Raw genomic sequence first — 17829 nt, 5'->3', positions numbered from 1 at the left:
TTCCAGGCAAGTTACTTAACCTCTCTGAACTCCATCTTTATAAAGTAGATAATGCTGTGGCTGCTTGGAGAAGGCAATATTTGGAATGAATCTGGCCCAGTGTTGATCACCTAGGAATGCTCAGGCAGTGGTGATTATCATGATTATGTACTTCATGCTTTCCTACTGCCTGTGAAGGGCTGATACAAAAATTAAAAGCATATTGCAACCGACGTGTATCAGGTAAGCTCACTGCTTTACTTACCCTGCCCACTGTTCAACACAGCATAGCTCGTAAAACACAAGAGCACAGCCTGTTAGGCAGGCCCCTCTTCCTTTGCACCCGATGACAATGGGTGGTTTGTGGCTGAGGGGATTTGGTCTAAAGTTTCATAGCCTGTGCAATAGCTTTCCTGTCCACAGGTTGTGGCAGAAAGAAACCAGGTCATATATATGCGGGGCTGACTTGGCCCTCATGGCACAGGGAATTTGTATTTTGTCTGTGGAAGTCAACAAGAACACACTGCAATGGCAGGTTTTAAAGTACAAACTCTACTTAACAAAAATGAACCCAGGCCATCAGCTTTGTACTCAGGGTGGTATTTGGCCTTATAAGTTATACATCAGGTTTCTGTGGGAAATTAAGAAATTTTTTAGCATACATGAGACTCATCTAATAGATAAAAAAAAAAAAGATACCCTAAACTCAGGTTCGGCCATACTGTTTTCCTGTGTCAGACTGTGTGGGTCAGGTGTACAAGCATGTGTTTTTCAGAGCACCTGAAAAACATTGCCACTAAAATTTGTTAACATTCCAGTCTCCACTGACCAGATTGGCAGAAACAAATTCAGAAGCTGAGTCAACCTGAGAAGGAGTAGGGGATGTTATCGTGGATAAGATACAGGAACCAACACTGTTTGCATGGAAAGGCTAAATGGATAAATCCAAGAACAATGGAATGCAAATCGATGGAATGTCCTCCAATGAGTCACACCTAAACTGAATCTCTTACTAATTTTGACCAAAAGTTTCTATTAACGCTTGAAGATGTTCTCTACACTTTTGAGAAACACAATACCACCCTGAATTTTCATCCTCTGATCACACAAAATAATAGACTTGAAGTACAAAAGGTCTATGAATTAGGATACATGTGACCATATGCTCAGCACTGTCACAAGTTACGATCGTCCAGCCTGCTTTTAAATGGGCTGGCTTTATAGAAATCCTGATAAAATGCTAAGACACATGGGAGAAACAGATGCAGAGAACTGTCCTTGTAGGTCACAACAATGGCCACAGACATCTTGATGTATATGGGGATACATGACAAAGGTCAGAGATTAAGAAGGAACAGGCATTCAAAGCTGCCTTGTGGCAACTCAGGAAAGAGTTCCGGGCGAGGGAGGACTATGTCATGGCTGCGTCTACATGCGTATCCTTTCTTGTTCTGCATAACTGGAGGAGACTCCTTACGGATCTCCATCACTTGCATGGCAATGACTCTGTAAGAATTCCTCAGTACTGATTTATGGGGCTGACCACATTTTCCATAAACTCAAAATGACTACATCCAGGCATGTGCTCGTGAACAAGAGTCACAGGTTCTGAATTTTTCCTTTAAAACAAAAACAAAAATAAAAATCACCTAATTACATTCTCAGTTACATTCTGAATGGTTTCAAACACATGTTGACCTCACAGAAACCTGGCAGTGCTCGCTTCTCCGTTCCTGTGTGCCCCATCCTCCCCACAGTTAACCCACCCGAGCCCTACAGATGCAGACAGGGGCCCACCAACAGAGCCTTTGAGGCTGCCTGCCGAAAGGGCTGAGCGGCTCCAGCCTCTACCACAGAGTTGAGGGCTGAGGTGAGGGGAGGGGGGCCGAGCCCAGAGCCACACCCTTCCCTGGGACTGGCGCCCACCTCCTCAGAGCGGTCCAAGCCCCAAGTCAGGGAAAAATGTGAATAGGCCCACAGCAGGAGACACCACCCTGTCTTCCTTTTGCTTCCTGGGGTGGGCTCACAGTCCATTGTTCCTTGGTACCCACCAGGAAATCTCTGAGCCAACATCCAACGTCAAGTGCCAGAAGAAACCAAACCACTTAAATAGCTAGCCAGCAACACATCTGATCTATAATGTAAAGAGTGTGCTAAGCATTTGCTGAAACCATCCCCTGCTTCCAGGATATAGCTACGCTATGCTCTTTCTAAAACACACATGTGAACGTGGCATTCTGAGGCTTCAGACTTGAAAAGACCAGGAAAAAGCCCCCCCACAACTAGCTTGATTTAGAAAGGCTCCCCTAATTTTAAACAGAGACGTAAGGAAGCTTCAGAAATCAGGGTTCGTGGAACCCAGTGGTTTTCAACCTGGTTGCACATTGTGATAACCTGAAGAGCATTCAAACGCTGATACCGGGATCCCCTCCCCAAGGGTTCTGTTTCATTTGTCTGGGATGAAGTCTGGACATCGGGGATTTTAGAGGCTCCCCAGGTGGTTCTAATGGCAACCAGGATTGAGAGTCAGTGATCTGGTCCAATTCCCTGTTTTTCATCCAAGACTGAATCTTCTCTTTCCTTCTCCATCGATTTGGAGGCAACGGTCCACACTGCTCCAGAGACCCGACGCCTGTGTCTCACAGGCGTAAGCGAAATGGATGTTACCATGTGCGTGGGCTTCCACCAGTTCCTTTCCTTCCAGGAAGATGGCTAACACAGATTCGGGTGGCTATCTTATTGTTACTGCTTGGGGGGAAAGGATGGAGAAAAGGAAACGTAACTCTGCCTCACATGTTGTTTTCTCTTTTTCCCTGGATAGAATTCAGTCAATATATTGACCAGTCTAAACCCTCTCCAGTTGTTTTTACCTCAGCTTGAGCCATCCCCCTTCACGTGCTCTGGGAGGGACCGGCAGGAGTTGGATGTCTTCTTTGTTTTCAGCTGCCCGGTTTCTCCCAGATCTGACATCAGGAGGCCGGTACATTCCATGACTATCAGCAAGAACAAAAAACTAAGGCACATTCTGAGCTTGTTTTGCAAGGCTGGGCCTCCTTGCAGTCAGAAGAGACCCAGGAAAAGCACACACATAAATGTACATAAACAACGTTTGAAACTTGTTTGAAACTTATTTGAAGCTCGGCCCCAGAGGTTGTGAAATCCTCTCCTGGAGCTCCAGCCTTGGGCTGCTGTCTGTGCCGCGGCTTCCAGGAAGGGAGCTAGGCCGGTCACGTGGGCACCGTGTCTCCCTGCTGTCACTGAAGCCGGAGCGAGCTGGGCAGGTTATCTCTGAGGGCAGAGAGTGTGCTCAGCCCAGTCCTTTGAAAGCAGATGAGCTTCCCGTAACATAGGCAACTCAGAGAAAAGTGTCTGCATTCTGTTTCTCTCTTTCTCTTTTCTCCATTTTCCACATTCCCTGCATTACCTCTTTCTTCTTCCCTCTTTAACTTGGCTGCCTTCCCTCAAACACTCTTTGATCAAACATCTATTGTACTCCCACTAGGAGCCCATCACCGGGCCAGTACTAGGGATACCGATTAGAATAGGACTGAATTCTGGCTTCCTGGAGTTGAACGTAGGACGTGGAAGAGAAGAAAGGGTCAAGTATTGTATTAACTGCAGACGGTTATAGAAGCACAGACCCATTCACAGCAACTTTGGGAATGACGTTGATCTCTGTTTACAGAGCAGAACCTGAGGCTTAGAGTAGGTTATTAACTTTCCGGAGGGCACACTGCTGCTAAGGGGCAGAGGAGGGGCTTGAATTCGGGACTGTCGGAAACTAGGGATTCCTCAAGTCCTTTATGCATTTGACAGATACTTGTTGAGCACCTTCTGTGAGATGAGCACTGTGTGTGAGCTGGCTGCTCACTTGCAGCGTCCTTGCTCTTGAAGATCAGGGACAAATGGTCAAGTCCCCAAACATGGCCCATGTGAAAGGCTGTGTGATGGAAATGAGCACATGAGGTGTGAGGGGTACACCTCACGTGGGTGTGAGGGATACACCCAGGAAGGGCATTTCACCAGACTGGAATAAAAACCGAATTCTAGAAGTGACATTGAAGCTGAGAGTGGGAGAGTTAAAAACAGAGAGTTATCCTAGTGAGAAGGACCCCAGGGTGGCCCTGTGGCACCTGCTGGGAGACCCCAAGAGTGGGGTACGTTGGAGGACAGAGTGTGAGACAGTGACAGCAGGCCGCGTGGGGCACTTGTCATGGGAGCCCACTCTGAGGACAGTGGAGAATTACACAAGGGTTTTAAGCGGCGAAGCGATCGGATTTATGTTTTAGAAAAGTCCCACTGGCTGCAGCATGGAGATGGGAGCAGTGAGGGACGCTGGACAGAAGCAGTGGTGGGCAGGGAGGAGAGCCTGGATTCCAGAGGTGCTGAAGAAACAGAATGACTGGATTTGGTAACTGGCTGGGTGTGGAGGATGAGAGAGAGGAAAGTGTCAGGAAGGACCCCCCAGAGGGTGGTCTGAGCCGGCAGTGATGCCACCAGGATGAGGGCAGGAAGACGAGCATTGGGGGCAAAGAGGAGGACTTAGCCTCATAAGCCTCATAAACCTCATAAGACTCTTAGCAAGTCTGAGGCACTGTGGGAGCATCTCTAAGCAGAGATGGCCAGGCCCGCGGCCAGGAGGTGCTCGTTCTCAGGGTCACGCACGGGCAGGGCTGGCACCTGCTGGGACCCGAGAGTGAGCGCCTTCTTCAAGTCTGCACCCTAGACGCCCCACCGGCCTGACGCCGGCCCCCGCCTATGTCGGAGCAGTTCTGTTTGGTGACAGTTCGGAGCTGGAGGCAAAGATTTGGGAAGCGTCAGCATGGCAGTTGTGACCCGTGTGAGTAGGTGGGGAACTGGGGAACGGTGAACCCCCAGGGTCAGGTCCTTTAAGTCAGGGTGGGGAAAGAAAAAGGGAACAAGAAAGAAACTAAGAAAGACCAGCCAGAGAAAGAAAAGGTGCAACAGGAGAGTTTGGGCCATGGAAACTGAGAAAAGAAGATACATCACTGAGGAGGTCAGTGTCAAGGGCTGTAAAATTTAGACACAAGCTGGCACCGGTTCTTTAATTACACAAGGTTATGGTGCAGTATGACAGGCCCCAAGAGGAAGAGGTTGAAGAGAAGAGCTCATTGATGGAGTGCGGGAGCCCTTAGGAGCAGGGCTTAGAGGACCTGGAGCCCCGGAAGTGCCACTCTTCCATGTGAGCTGGGTAGCGGAGCCCAGGCGGGCTCTCAGGTGTGGGTGAGAGGGCAGGAAGCCGCAGCACCCATTTGGTGACTTCTGTGTCCCCCCCATGATGCTAGTGGAGAGTCAGGACGGAGCTCCTGAGAAGGTTGGATGAGGCAGAAGCAGCCACACCTTTGGAATCCCATCGCTCCTGTGGGTCAGCGCTCTCTCTAGTTCAGGGTGGACGTCTCCACCGCGTTCAAGAAACATGAGTAATTGTGGATGCAGTGTTACAAGCAGTTCACTTCAAAACTCCACCCCCAAGCAAACCCCCTTTCTGGTCTCTTGAATATATTGCTGTAGGTTTTTTTTCTCAGAAGCAGAATGGAAATGGAAATAATGACCTAATTTACCCACAACACTTAAAGAGCAGTACTAAGTGCTTTGGGGCTTTTTGTTTTGTTTCCTCACTGGAGGTCACCCACTGCTCTAAGGAGTCAAAACCGTAATATCTAACCACTGCCAACAAACTAGTTTCATAGCAGTTTACAATCAGCTACATTATAAATTACTAAAGAATGGGACCCTTGTCATATATAAATACTGTGACATAGCACCATGTCCCATAGAAGAGGCATCAGTAAGTATTCTTGATCAGGATTAGCATAAAGCAGTAATTCTGGAACTACTCCATTGCTCTACCATGTACCAGCTGGTGACTATTTCACATCACTTTTTAAGATCAGTTCCATTTTGGGGCGCCTGGGTGGCTTAGTCGGTTAAGCGTCCGACTTTCGTTTAGGTCATGATCTCGCGGTTCGTGGGTTCGAGCCCCGCGTCGGGCTCTGTGCTGACTGCCAGCTCAGAGCCTGGAGCCTGTTTCCGTCTGGGACTCCCTCTCTCTCTGACCCTCCCCTGCTCATGCTGTCTCTCTCTCTCTCTCCTAGAAATAAATAAAACATAAAAAAAAAAAAAAGACCAGTTTCATTTTTCCAAGGAATTGTTTGCAGGGGGCACAAGTGCCTAGTTATGCAGGCTGTGCCCGTGATGGAGGGCCAGCCCGTGCACAGCCGGACAGACAAGCTCCCTGGAACAGACGTGCATTCCACCTCAGACAGAAAGGCCTTTTCCTGAATCACGCAAAGGCACCGTGTGGGTTAGCGGCGGCCCCCACCATCAGAAACAGAAAGCAATTAATTTCCTCCCAAGCATTGCTTTAGATAAACACTGGAAAATGTTGCTCAGTCCAGTGGGTTCTCCCAATATGATCATCCGCTGTAACATTTTTTTCACCATTTCTTACACTCACCAAAAAGTGTTTGCTTAGTTAATAGTCTTTGCCCTACCTTATCTTTTCTCTTTATTCAGTTGTGATCACACTGTGTATGATTTAGTATCGAATTCTTTCCTTTAAATTTATGCTGTAAGCATAAGGGGGAATTAATTTTTTAAATCACTTCGTTTCATAGGCAATTCAAATAATTGAAAACTTTTATGTGTGCTGATAAGACATTCCTCCCTGAATATTGGCAGTTTTAAAGCAGATGATGCATGTCTGTGTCGAAAAATAACCATTCCCATTTGAGCTGCTTGTTGCTGAGACCACAGGGCCAACTGGCTTATGTGCTGGCACATGGGATTTCTAACACACACCCAAACAAGCTGGTGAAGCTTGATAATGTGGGCATCCAGAATAAAAAGGTTGGTTGACATTCTATAGGAAGTTCACCTAGATCCTGCAGTTCTTTTTTTTTTTTTTAAGATTTTATTTTTAAGTAATCTCTACCGACTGAGCCAGTCAGGCACCCCAAGCCTGCAGTTCTTATCAGTCATTTCCCTTTTGCAGAGAAACCTTTTGCATTTCAAACTCCTAACTTCAATTTTCCTCTTAATTTGCTTCATTGTGTCTCTGATCAATTCCTCCATTCTGACAACACTCTCTGTTGAAAATAAAATGGAAGCACCTGGGGGCGGGGGGGCTCAGTCTTTTGAGCATTCTGCTCTTGGTTTCAGGTCATGATCTCACTGTTCATGAGTTCGAGCCCCAAGTCAGGCTCTGTGTTGATGGTGCAGAGCCTGCTTGGAATTCTCTCTCTCCCCCTCTACCTCTCCCCCACTCACGCTTACTCTCTGTCTCTCTCTCTCTCTCTCTCTCTCTCTCTCTCCCTCTGTCTCAAAATAAATAAAACCTTTAAAAAAAAGGAAAATCCATGAACTGGAAATGTTTACTCAGTTCACTAAGTATGATCATTACCAGCAAATGGCTGCTGAGGCGCCATGAAGGGCACTGTGGAAAAGGCGGACAAGCGTGAGACATGGTCGTGACATCAAAGACTGGTTCAGGAGATGAACAGATGGTGGCCAAGGTCACTCCCTTGGCAAACCAAGAGAGAGCTGAAGGAAATGAGAGCAACAGAGAAAGGGCAATCACTGGCAGCCTAAGGGGACAGGAGGCCTCCTCCCGGAGACTGGTAGGACTTGCCCTTGGTATTGGAGGCAAGCTGGGACTTAGTCAAGCAGACAGGATATAGAAGGGCTGAGGTCGCAGGTCTCCAGAACCGGGATACAGGCCATAAGTGCCCTATGGCCAACAGTGAGGACACATCTCAGGCTGGAGTGCAGAGAGTTCATGGTCCCCCTAAGGCTACAGGCTGCACATGAATGAGATTTCACCACCTTGATGGGCAGACTAAAAATTGTGGACCTAATTCTATAACCACTGCAAGCTAATCCTCATCTGGGATAAATATTATGGTGCCAAAGTATATTGTATTTCAAGACATTTTATCTAATACAAGTTTAACTAGAGATTAATGGCATTTTTAATTTAAATATAAAATTTGGCCACAGACATCTTGTCTTATAGAACAGCCAGATGAAAATTGTTCTACCAAAGCTCAGCAACAGTCGGTCTAATATGTTGGGAACCAGTAAATAGGCTATCGCAATGAGCCAAGCAGGGATCATGAGGCTTGAATTTAGATGGTGACACAGGGAATGAAAAGACATAGGTGGCACTGTCTCAAACCGGCTGCAGCACTGCATGGAGAAAGGGATCAAAAATTTTAGCATGGGGCGAGGGGGCGCCTGGGTGGCTCAGTCAGTTGAATGTCCAACTTTGGCTCAGGTCATGATCTCATAGTTCATGAGTTTGAGCGCCACATCGGGCGCTGTGCTGACACAAGTTAAATCCTTGTAATCTTAGGCGAGTTACTCACCTTCACCAAGCTTCAATTCCCTCCTTCATAAACATGATCTAACAATCCCTACCACTTCAGGTGTTGTCAGGATTAAATACAATGACAAATGTAAAGAATTCAAGTAGATGGGAGTTCGTTTTCCTCCCTTCCTTCTCCCTGAAAATTGCAATTAATTTCAGAGAAGTTTGTTACATCTCAACACGAATAAAAACTTTTCAAAATTAGTCTCCTATGTTTACATCAGCATTGACAAAGCAAATCAAGGTTATCTACAAACTGAAGTCTTTATGTGAAGGTCAGTTTTCTAACACAACAATTTTTTTTTTTTTTTCTCATTTAGAGAGAAAGCATGAGTCAGGGCGAGAGGCAGATGGAGGGAGGCAGGAAAGGAGGGGGAGAGAGAGAGAGAGAGAGAGAGAGAGAATGAATCTTAAGTAGGTTCCACGCTGAGCACCCAGGCTCAGTCCCACAACCCTGGGATCATGACCTGAGTCAAAATCAAGAGTCCACTTGGTTCAACTGAGTGAACCACCCAGGCATCCCAACAGACAGTCATTTCATATTGGTTGTTTTTTTTTTTTTACATTGAGGACGCTCAAACTTTCTGTGTTTGACACCAGCCTATAAGTGCCCAACACGTCTGGAAAGAAAGTTCTATTTGCTGGCCACTGACTCCTGACCTTTTTCAACTTTTGTAAGAGTTGGGGCTCCTGGGTGTCTCAGTCAATTAAGTGTCCAACTTCGACTCAGGTCATGATCTCACTGTTTGTGAGTCCAAGCCCCGCATTGGGCTCTGTGCTGACAGCTCAGAGCCTAGAGCCTGCTTCAGATTCTGTGTCCCTCTCTCTTTCTGCCCCTCCCCAACTTGCATTCTGTCTCTCTCTCTCTCAAAAATAAATAAACATTAAAAAAAAAAACTGAAAAAAAAAACTTTTGTAAGAGTAGATCATTTAAGGAAAAGAAAAGCAAAGCAAATTATAGGAAATGTTCCTAGAGGGTGTGATTTATTTTGGCAGAGCACCTTCCCTGGATATTCGAATTCTCAGTAGTATTTATCCAGTTCTCACCCTTGGAAATCTTTCCTTCACTGTCTCATTGGAGAGGGATATGAGTACTTAGAATTCTTGGCTCACTTTCTTGAATGTGAAAAAGTTCAAGACACCCTATGTCCACAGCGAAAACCAAACTGTGCCCAAAACCTGCAGTTAACTTTTTTCAGAGAAGTCAAATCCATAGTTGATGCTGCAAAATATATCATCAAATATACATCTTAAGGGGTTTTTTTTTTTTTGCACCAACTTCCTTCCCCACAGTAGGAGGTCTTTCTAAATAAATAGATGGGAAGGCCGCTGATGTGGTCGAGGACTCTCCCGCCTCCCTCTGCCTCTTTTGCAGTCCCCCACAACTTAACCTTCCTTTCTACACACACACACACACACACACACACACACACACACACATCAACATCATCATCAACATCATCATCATCATCATCATCATTTTATAGATTCTCTTAGGACTTTCATGTTTGAACCACCTCATCTCCCAGATAGTTGCAGCAACAGAAGCTCACATCCTGGTATCAAGCTGCAAATAGCAAACAGAGGAGAAGTAAATACTAGAGGCTGAACAAGACAGGCCTGGGTGATAAAGACACCCCTGTTCAAATTCTCTGACCTCATTGTTTCCTTCCAAACAGAATCAGGATTGAGGGGGGCAGGGCTTGGTTCTAGGGTCAGAATTGCACCCAAGTACATAACATTTCAGGAAGTTTGCTACTTTTCTCAAACACGATGTTTATGTCTGGCCACTCGGCTGCCACGAGCCTGTCCCTCCAGCTGAGGGCATTGGGAAAGATCATCTCTAGGGAGAGTCTGTGACTCTGCAATAGGCTTCGGTTGCAAATCATCCTAACCCCAGCTGATGAGGAATTGTGTTCTGGCTAGAAGTGTGGCTTGAATCATAGATGACAAAAGCTGACCCAAGAGATAGCCTTCCAGAATTCACAGTGTGGAGAGGAGCCAGCCTCCTGTGGAACATCCAGCACTCCCAAGTACATTTGCTCAGTTTCTCCCTCCACCACCTTCCCTCATCTCCTTTTTGGATACTGGGAAGATGAGGCTTGGATAATAAGGTCCCTGCTCTGTTCAAGGTCACAAAGGGGGTTAGTGGAAGGGGCAAGATGAGACCCCACCAGCCCTATGCTGCCTGGCTGTCCCGTGTCCTCACCCCAGGCCGGGAGAGGAGGGTAGGGTTCGTGAGTGGGCTTGATCTCTTGAAGAGAAGGTAGGACAAGACCTAGTTTGGGAAAGCAGAGCGAATCCGTGCCACCCAACCACCTCCTTTTCTGTCCTCCTCCCTTGCCCACCTCCCAACACCTTTCCATTTGCATCCTGCCCAAGACGAGACGTCACTACCAGTGTCATCCCAACCTGGCCTGCTTTCCTGCACAGTGTGCCGTGCTCCCAAATTACCTCATGTTCTTTGCGCTTCCTGCTTCCCCCTCTCCCTGTCTCCCCTTAACCACCAACACCATGTCTAGCACAGAGTGCACCCACTCATCCCACAATTAGGTCTGGAACTCCTGCTCTATAGCAGGCACCAAGCTCCACAGCAGGGATTTCGCGTGAACGAGGTGGAGTCCTGACTACTACAGAGCAGTCAGAAAAGCACTAAGTTGTACTCGATGTGATAAGTGGTGTGGAAGGGGACAGTTGGGGATTCCATGCGAGCACAGAGCAGGGAGAGGTAACCCAGCCTAGGGGATCGGGGAAGACTTACAAAAGCACAGACCATTTGACTGAGACCTGAAGAACGAGCTTTCCCAGGGAAGAAAGGGAAAGGACCTCCTGGTTGGGCGGAACAGCATGGGTGAAGAGGAGGCCCAGGCTGACCTTGGAGAGAGGAAGCGGAAAGCGGTTCCACCCACCTCAGGCTCTGGCTTCCCCACTTCCTCAGACTCTCCCCTCAGCCCCATCTGGCCCCTCCTAGCTCTGCATTCACAGCTACTGCCGCAAAGTTCAGTGCCATTTTCGTTTAAAGTCAGTGCTGACTTTCTTTCCTGGACAAGCTGTGATTGGAGGAAAGACACCATAGCTTTTTTCCCCCCCACTTTCTCTCATAGCACTGAGGATGTCTCACTTTGTCTTCTTGTCCCAGAGATGATGACTTTCTGCAACCCTTAGGTGGTCACAGCTGTTTGTCAACTTTTATGATGTCCCCTTTGTAGGCAGCTGCATTTGTATTTTCATAGTGGGCAAAGATGTTTCGATAAACCAAACCCTCTACCTTTTAATGAAAAGTGAAGGTTCACACTGTCTTCTAGGAGCATTTTCCAGTAAAATGAAGCTTAATAAGGGTTATTAAAACATTGAGCTTTCATTACAATTGCTATTCATGTTTTTGTCACTGTCCTTTATTAACAACATTGACTTCTTAAAAAGTTTAGTAGAGCGGCGCCTGGGTGGCTTAGTTGGTTAACCCATGATCTCGCGGATCGTGGGTTCGAGCCCCGCGTCGGGCTCTGCTGACTGGCAGCTCAGAGCCTGGAGCCTGTTTCAGAATCTGTATCTCCCTCTCTCTCTGACCCTCCCCTGCTCACGCTGTCTCTCTCTCTCTCCTAGAAATAAATAAAAAAAATATATTAAAAAAAAGTTTAGTAGAAAAACAACTCTCTGACTTTACTAGTCTCACTTTACAGATTCGTTCTTATGATATTTGCTTAACGTTTTAGTGTTTTTCCATTTTTCCTCTTGGGCTAATACCACTGAGAGCAAAGTCATGTTCAGAGTCCACGATGCTAGCAGAGTTAGCTCCTGCCATGCTTACTCCTCTAGTGCTCGGCACCTCTGTGCCTTCTTGTGTTTCCTCCCAACATCTGCACTGGGAGGCCTCACTGAATAGCGTGGCCTTAGAGGCTGACGCCTAGGCACTGGCATACCCACTTTTCAAGGACTCCGACCTGAATACAAGCCCTGAATGGGAGTGAATCTTGAGTAAGCTTTTCCACATTCTCTACCGCTCACTAAAGGTAATTTGTAATGGCAAACTCTTAAATGGCACAGAGTATGGAAAACTGGACATCATAACAGACATCTATTCGCCTTAGTGGTACAACTAATAACAGTGAGACCACTGGAAATTCCATTGTGGAATCATCCCCGTTGCTACACATGATAGTGTACCCCTTCTTTCTCTTTCTAGCAAGGAAAGCAGTTCTGATTAAGAAAGGTGGAGTTTCTTAGACATGGAAGTAGAGAGAAATAGTACACTCTACTACAGAGCAGTCAGAAAAGGACTAAGTTATACTCGATGTGATAAGTGGTGTGGAAGGGGACAGTTGGGGATTCCATGCGAGCACAGAGCAGGGAGAGGTAACCCAGCCTAGGGGATCGGGGAAGACTTACAAAAGCACAGACCATTTGACTGTGACCTGAAGAATGAGCTTTCCCAGGGAAGAAAGGGAAAGGACCTCCTGGATGGGAGGAACAGCATGTGTGAAGCCCCAGGTAGGAGAGGAACAGAAAGCTTACCAGAATCTACAAAGCCATTGCCTCAAGGCCCTCACCATGTCTACAGACCAAGGTGTGGTTCTCCAGAGATGGCCAAGTCACCTTCTGTGCTTGTAAACAATAAGCCTCCCTCTAAATGAGGACTAATTCCATGAGAACTCCCCAGAGCCCATGGTTCCCACTGCAGCCCCTCAGCAGCACTACCTTGTTCTACACCAGATCCTCTGTTGGTGGCCTAACGTTACAGACATGTTTGCTAATGGATCAAAGCAGAATCTCTCGGCAAAACTGGGCCTTCCATGTAATTAGCATCAAGCAAACAACCCACATGTCTGCCCTCCACACCAGGCTGCTCATAAGCAACGTGGATAGAGGCTTCTGAAAGGTTTAACCTGCCCATGTGAAAATTCCAGTCTCATCCAGCAGTACAGCTGTGCTTTCAGCTTGCTGTAGACTCTAATGCTGGAATGAGTCGTCTGTCCCTCAGAGGATCATCCACAGCCAGGCTTTGATGCCTATCCTTTATAAAACTCACCCAATCCATATTTAAACAGTCCCAGACGATTAATAATAGACTTCTATGTCAAAGGAGAACAATAATCCTTGGACAATTTTATTCTGTAACAATCTTCTTGCTCTCTCCAGCCCATTCTGCTGATGATAGGTTTAGTTCTAATCCATTTCCAAGTTGACTTTTTTTAAATGGCAACAATCTGATTAGTGAAATTCTCTAGCTTTGTAAACCATGGAACAAACAGTCCCTCCCTGAAGAAACACAGCTTCTCATAAATCTTCCCCAGAAATACCAGAGTTAGAGGAGAGAAACACAATTTGATTTTAAATGAGTAATCTTCCCAACTGTCACTTCCAGAAGATAGATACATAGATGATAGATAGACAAACAGATGCAGTTTCAAATATAGTTTTACATGCCTTTAAAAGTCCCTGGATATCAGAAGATAAAAGAGTACAAAATATCTTTTTAGGAACATTTATATTGATTACATGTTGAAATGATAGCCTTCTAGACATATTGGGTTAATTAAATAAACTATATTTTTAAAATTAATTTCACCTGTTTCTTTTCACTTTTCACAAATGTGGCTATGAGAACACTGAAAGTTGCACATGTGGTTCACACTCTGTTTCTTCTGGACAGCATTGGTCTGGAGGACTGGCGTGGAAAACAGTTATAAAGAGGGGGGTGACATGACTTCAAAGGGGCCTTAAGTCCTCCAACCACCTGTATTTTGTGGGCACAATGAAATTTTCAGAAATTATGGGCATCTGCCTGCCTTTCCTGGTTTTCTGCTAGGTCAGCTGTGACTTTGCCTTTCTGGCCAGTTCCTGTCCCAAACTTCATGTTCTTAGCCAGAAGTCTTACGTCCTCCAGACCAGCATGTTAGGGTTTTGTTTGATGCAAACAAGCATTTAAGGAGGCCTCTCTACTGCCTCTTTTCTCCACTATCATCACAGGGAAGAAAGGGCTTGCAGCATTTAAAACTCTGTTCTAAGTATGTGTACGTTTATGGGATTATCTTCTCTAGCTTTGAGAAATTCCTAGAAAGCAAATATTATCCCCATTTTACCAAAAAGGAAACTGATGCAACTTGAGCAGTAATGATAACTAGTACTTTCCAAGAGCCTTATAATTTGCAGTTATTCTTTAGTATATTTTCTCTGATAACCCTTTGATGTAGGTGTTCTCATTCCCACTTTACAGAGGAGGAAATTCTCTTTACAGAGGACTCAAGACCTTAGGCTCTACAACTGATAAATGAGAAAACTAGCATTTACTCATTCCACATGGATTTATTTGTCATTCTAAGCCCTGGTGAACCAGGGCAGCCACAGTCCTCACATGGCATTTACACTGAGATTCCCAGCACCCCAGTGTTCTATTAAGAACTAAATCACAGGGGTGTCTGGGTGGCTCAGTCGGTTAAGCATCTGACTTCAGCTCAGGTCATGATCTCACAGCTTGTGAGTTTGAGCCCCACGTCAGGGTCTGTGCTGACAGCTTGGAGCCTGGAGTCTGTTTAAAAAAAAAAAAAAAAGGACTAAATTACAGTTGTCTCCCCACCTTAACCCCAGGGGATATGTCCCAAGGCCCCCCATAGGTGCCTAAAACCCAAGAGTACTCTATATACACTCCGTGTATATGTGCTTTTTCTTAAACTTAACATACCTATAATAAAGTTTAATTTATAAATTAAGCACAATGAAAGATAAATAACAATAATAAAATAAAACAATTTTAACAATATATTGTAATAAAAGTTATGTGACTGGTCTCTTTCTCTCTCTCCAAATACCCTATCATACCGCACTTACCCTTCTTGTGATGACATCAGAGGATAAAATGCCTGTGTGATGAGCTGAAGGGAAGTGAATGACACAGGCATTGTGACGTAGTGTTAGGCTACTACTGACCTTCTGACAGCACATCAGAAGGTGTGCTTTTGGAGCAGTGATTGATGGTGGGGTGGGGGTGGAGGAACTGAAACCGTGGAAAGTGAAATCACAGAAAAGGGGGCACTACTGGAGGATGGCGGGATAGAAGGAGAATGGGTATCTTGCCTGCATGGTCAGAAAAGCCGTGTCTTTGAAGAGGTTGACATTGAAGGTGAGACCTGAATGACAAGAAGGAACTGGCCACGTCAAGATCAGAGGACAAACGATTAATGCAAAACCTGCAAGGCTAGAGAGAGTGTGGCACGTCAGAGAAAGTCAGAGGCTAGTGCCAGTCAAGTGTAGTGGGAGACAGATGGGCGGGAAGGCCAAAGAGGGAGGCAGGGCCATGGCAAGCAGGGCTTGTAAACCAAGGAAAGGCATCTGGATTTTACACTGGGTGTATCATGAAGGCTTCATGGTGTTGAGGATTAGCGGAGGAGGGACGTGATCTAATTCGTATTCTGCAAAGACTGCCCATACTGCTGTGGGAAGAATCAGTCGTAGGAAGACCAGAATGGAAGCCAGGAGACCAGTGAGGAGGTTGTTGCAACAGTCCTGGGTGAGAGGCAGCAATGGTGCCCTAGAAAAGACGGAGTGGAAGTGAGCAGGAGTGGATGGATTCTGGAAGTATGGTGGAGATACAGCTGATAATACTGGTTGATGGATATTTTATCTTTCTCTTGACCCGATGGTCCATCCAGTGCTCCCACACGTCCCAACCTCCTGAGGCTCTCTTCCTTACAGTCTCTGCTCTGGGAAATCTAATCCCTGTTCCCCCAGTTGTGGCCTCTCACAAATGCCTGAAAGCAGAATGAAACTCCAGCAGATTGCAATTATCTATTATCTATCACCCCACTTTTTTTGCTGTGTTAATTCATTGTCCTGCCTTGCTATTAGCCTCTTCATTGTTCATACTGACCTTTAGAAACGCATCCATGATGAATAATGAGGACTTGCTATATTCCAGAACCACTTCAATGGAAATAAAGTGAAGTGATTCTATTCTTTCTATCTCTTTTCGGGGCTAGCAGGAGAGTGAATCCCTTGCACATTCACTTGCCCTGCTCCCACTGGGAGGCTGAAAAGCAGAAGAAGGTAATGTCATATATGCCAGTCAGCAGCAAAGGTACGACGCACCTGGGGGCACAGCACAGGGTAAGCACTGCTGAGTTGAGACAGAGAGGAAGGGGAAGGGAAATTGTATTTAAGAACCGAGCGATGCATCATAAAGTGATTGTTTGTCGGCTGCTGATAGTAAGATGGAGAAGAACGAGACTGTGGGTGGAAAGGGCAAGCCAGAGGCCAGGATCAGTCCGAAAAGACTGTAGAGAAGAGAGATGACTTCAGCTTTTCCTTAAAGGATGCTCAGGCTTTTGCTCAACAAGGAAAAGCAGGAAGGACATTAGATCCCAAAAAATTGTCAGTCAGCAAGTTTCTGTGTGCATGCATATGTATCTGCAACTCCTCACGCCAGTGAAAACATTTTCTTGGCTTGTGCATTGAGTTTTCATTGATACCCTAGGGCAATAAATGCTCTCAGTGGTTAAGGAATGAAAACTCACCCTTCTTCACCTACACAACACAGTCTCTTCCCAGGAAAACAGAGGGGGTCAACCACTGCGGTAGCAGGTGTCTGGCACATCTGCATACACTCCACACCCACCTCTCAGATGAGAGGGAGTTTTTATTCCTTCACAGCAATGAACTTCACTCCCTCTGAAACCTTCACTGGCTCCCACCCTCTGCCCACACAAGGTGTGTTTTTGCTGAATGCTTATTCCACAACTATTCATAGGATCAAATAAGTTTGGAAAATGCTGTGCTTAACAATGTTAAACAGGGTGACTTTCCTCTGTAGGACATTTAACAAGCCAGTGTGCATTATTATCATGCAGGATTTCCCAAGCCTATGAATGACTGATCTGTTTTTATAGTACATCACTTGGGACTGATGCCCTTCAGAAGACACTCTGGGAAATAGTGTGCTAATCAGAATTTAGTCCATCACCTTCCGCAGTCAGTGAGGCCCTGCCTGCTTCTCCACAAGTCCTGACAAAGCAAACTGCCCACTGAGGCACTGTTTCAGCTGACGTGCCTTATGCATCCCCACCTAAGAGCTTCACCAGTGCCGTGTGCTGGCCTAAATTATCCTGGCCCTTCCTCTCCTCTCCTTGTGACTCAACTCAAGTCCTGTCCTCTCTAGAAAGCTTCACCGGCCCCTTCCAGGACATGGAGATGCCTCCTGCCTGTGAACCCCATCAACTGCTTCATGTCCCATAGATCTAGCATCTCATAGCTGGTTTCTACCCCTTTCTATCTCTCGTACCTTGTACATGGGGGGTATTAAAGAAGAGGAGAAGCAGGAAGGAGCTAGAAGAAGAGGAGAAGCACAAGGAAAGAGGTCAGGGAGGAGGACAAGAAGGAGGTCGAGGAAGAGCAGAGAAGAGCACAGAGGTGACAAAGTGAAAGAGAATTCCATAGGACCTTAGGCCAGTGAGTGCAGGTGGAAGGGACTA

The 17829-nt window shown here is 46.2% G+C and overlaps 1 protein-coding gene across 1 annotated transcript in view; it reads left to right on the top strand.

Annotated features, from left to right (window-relative positions):
• Positions 1–17829, top strand: part of ANTXR1 (ANTXR cell adhesion molecule 1) — a 217487-nt gene that overhangs the window by 168735 nt on the left and 30923 nt on the right. The gene's annotated exons all lie outside the window — the stretch shown is intronic.

This window comes from Crocuta crocuta, unplaced genomic scaffold (assembly GCF_008692635.1).
Source record: "Crocuta crocuta isolate KB4526 unplaced genomic scaffold, BGI_CrCroc_1.0 scaffold113, whole genome shotgun sequence".
Classification (NCBI taxonomy): Eukaryota; Metazoa; Chordata; class Mammalia; order Carnivora; family Hyaenidae; genus Crocuta; species Crocuta crocuta.
The sequence above is the reverse complement of the archived record's forward strand: the minus strand, read 5'-3'. Positions and strand labels throughout refer to the sequence as shown.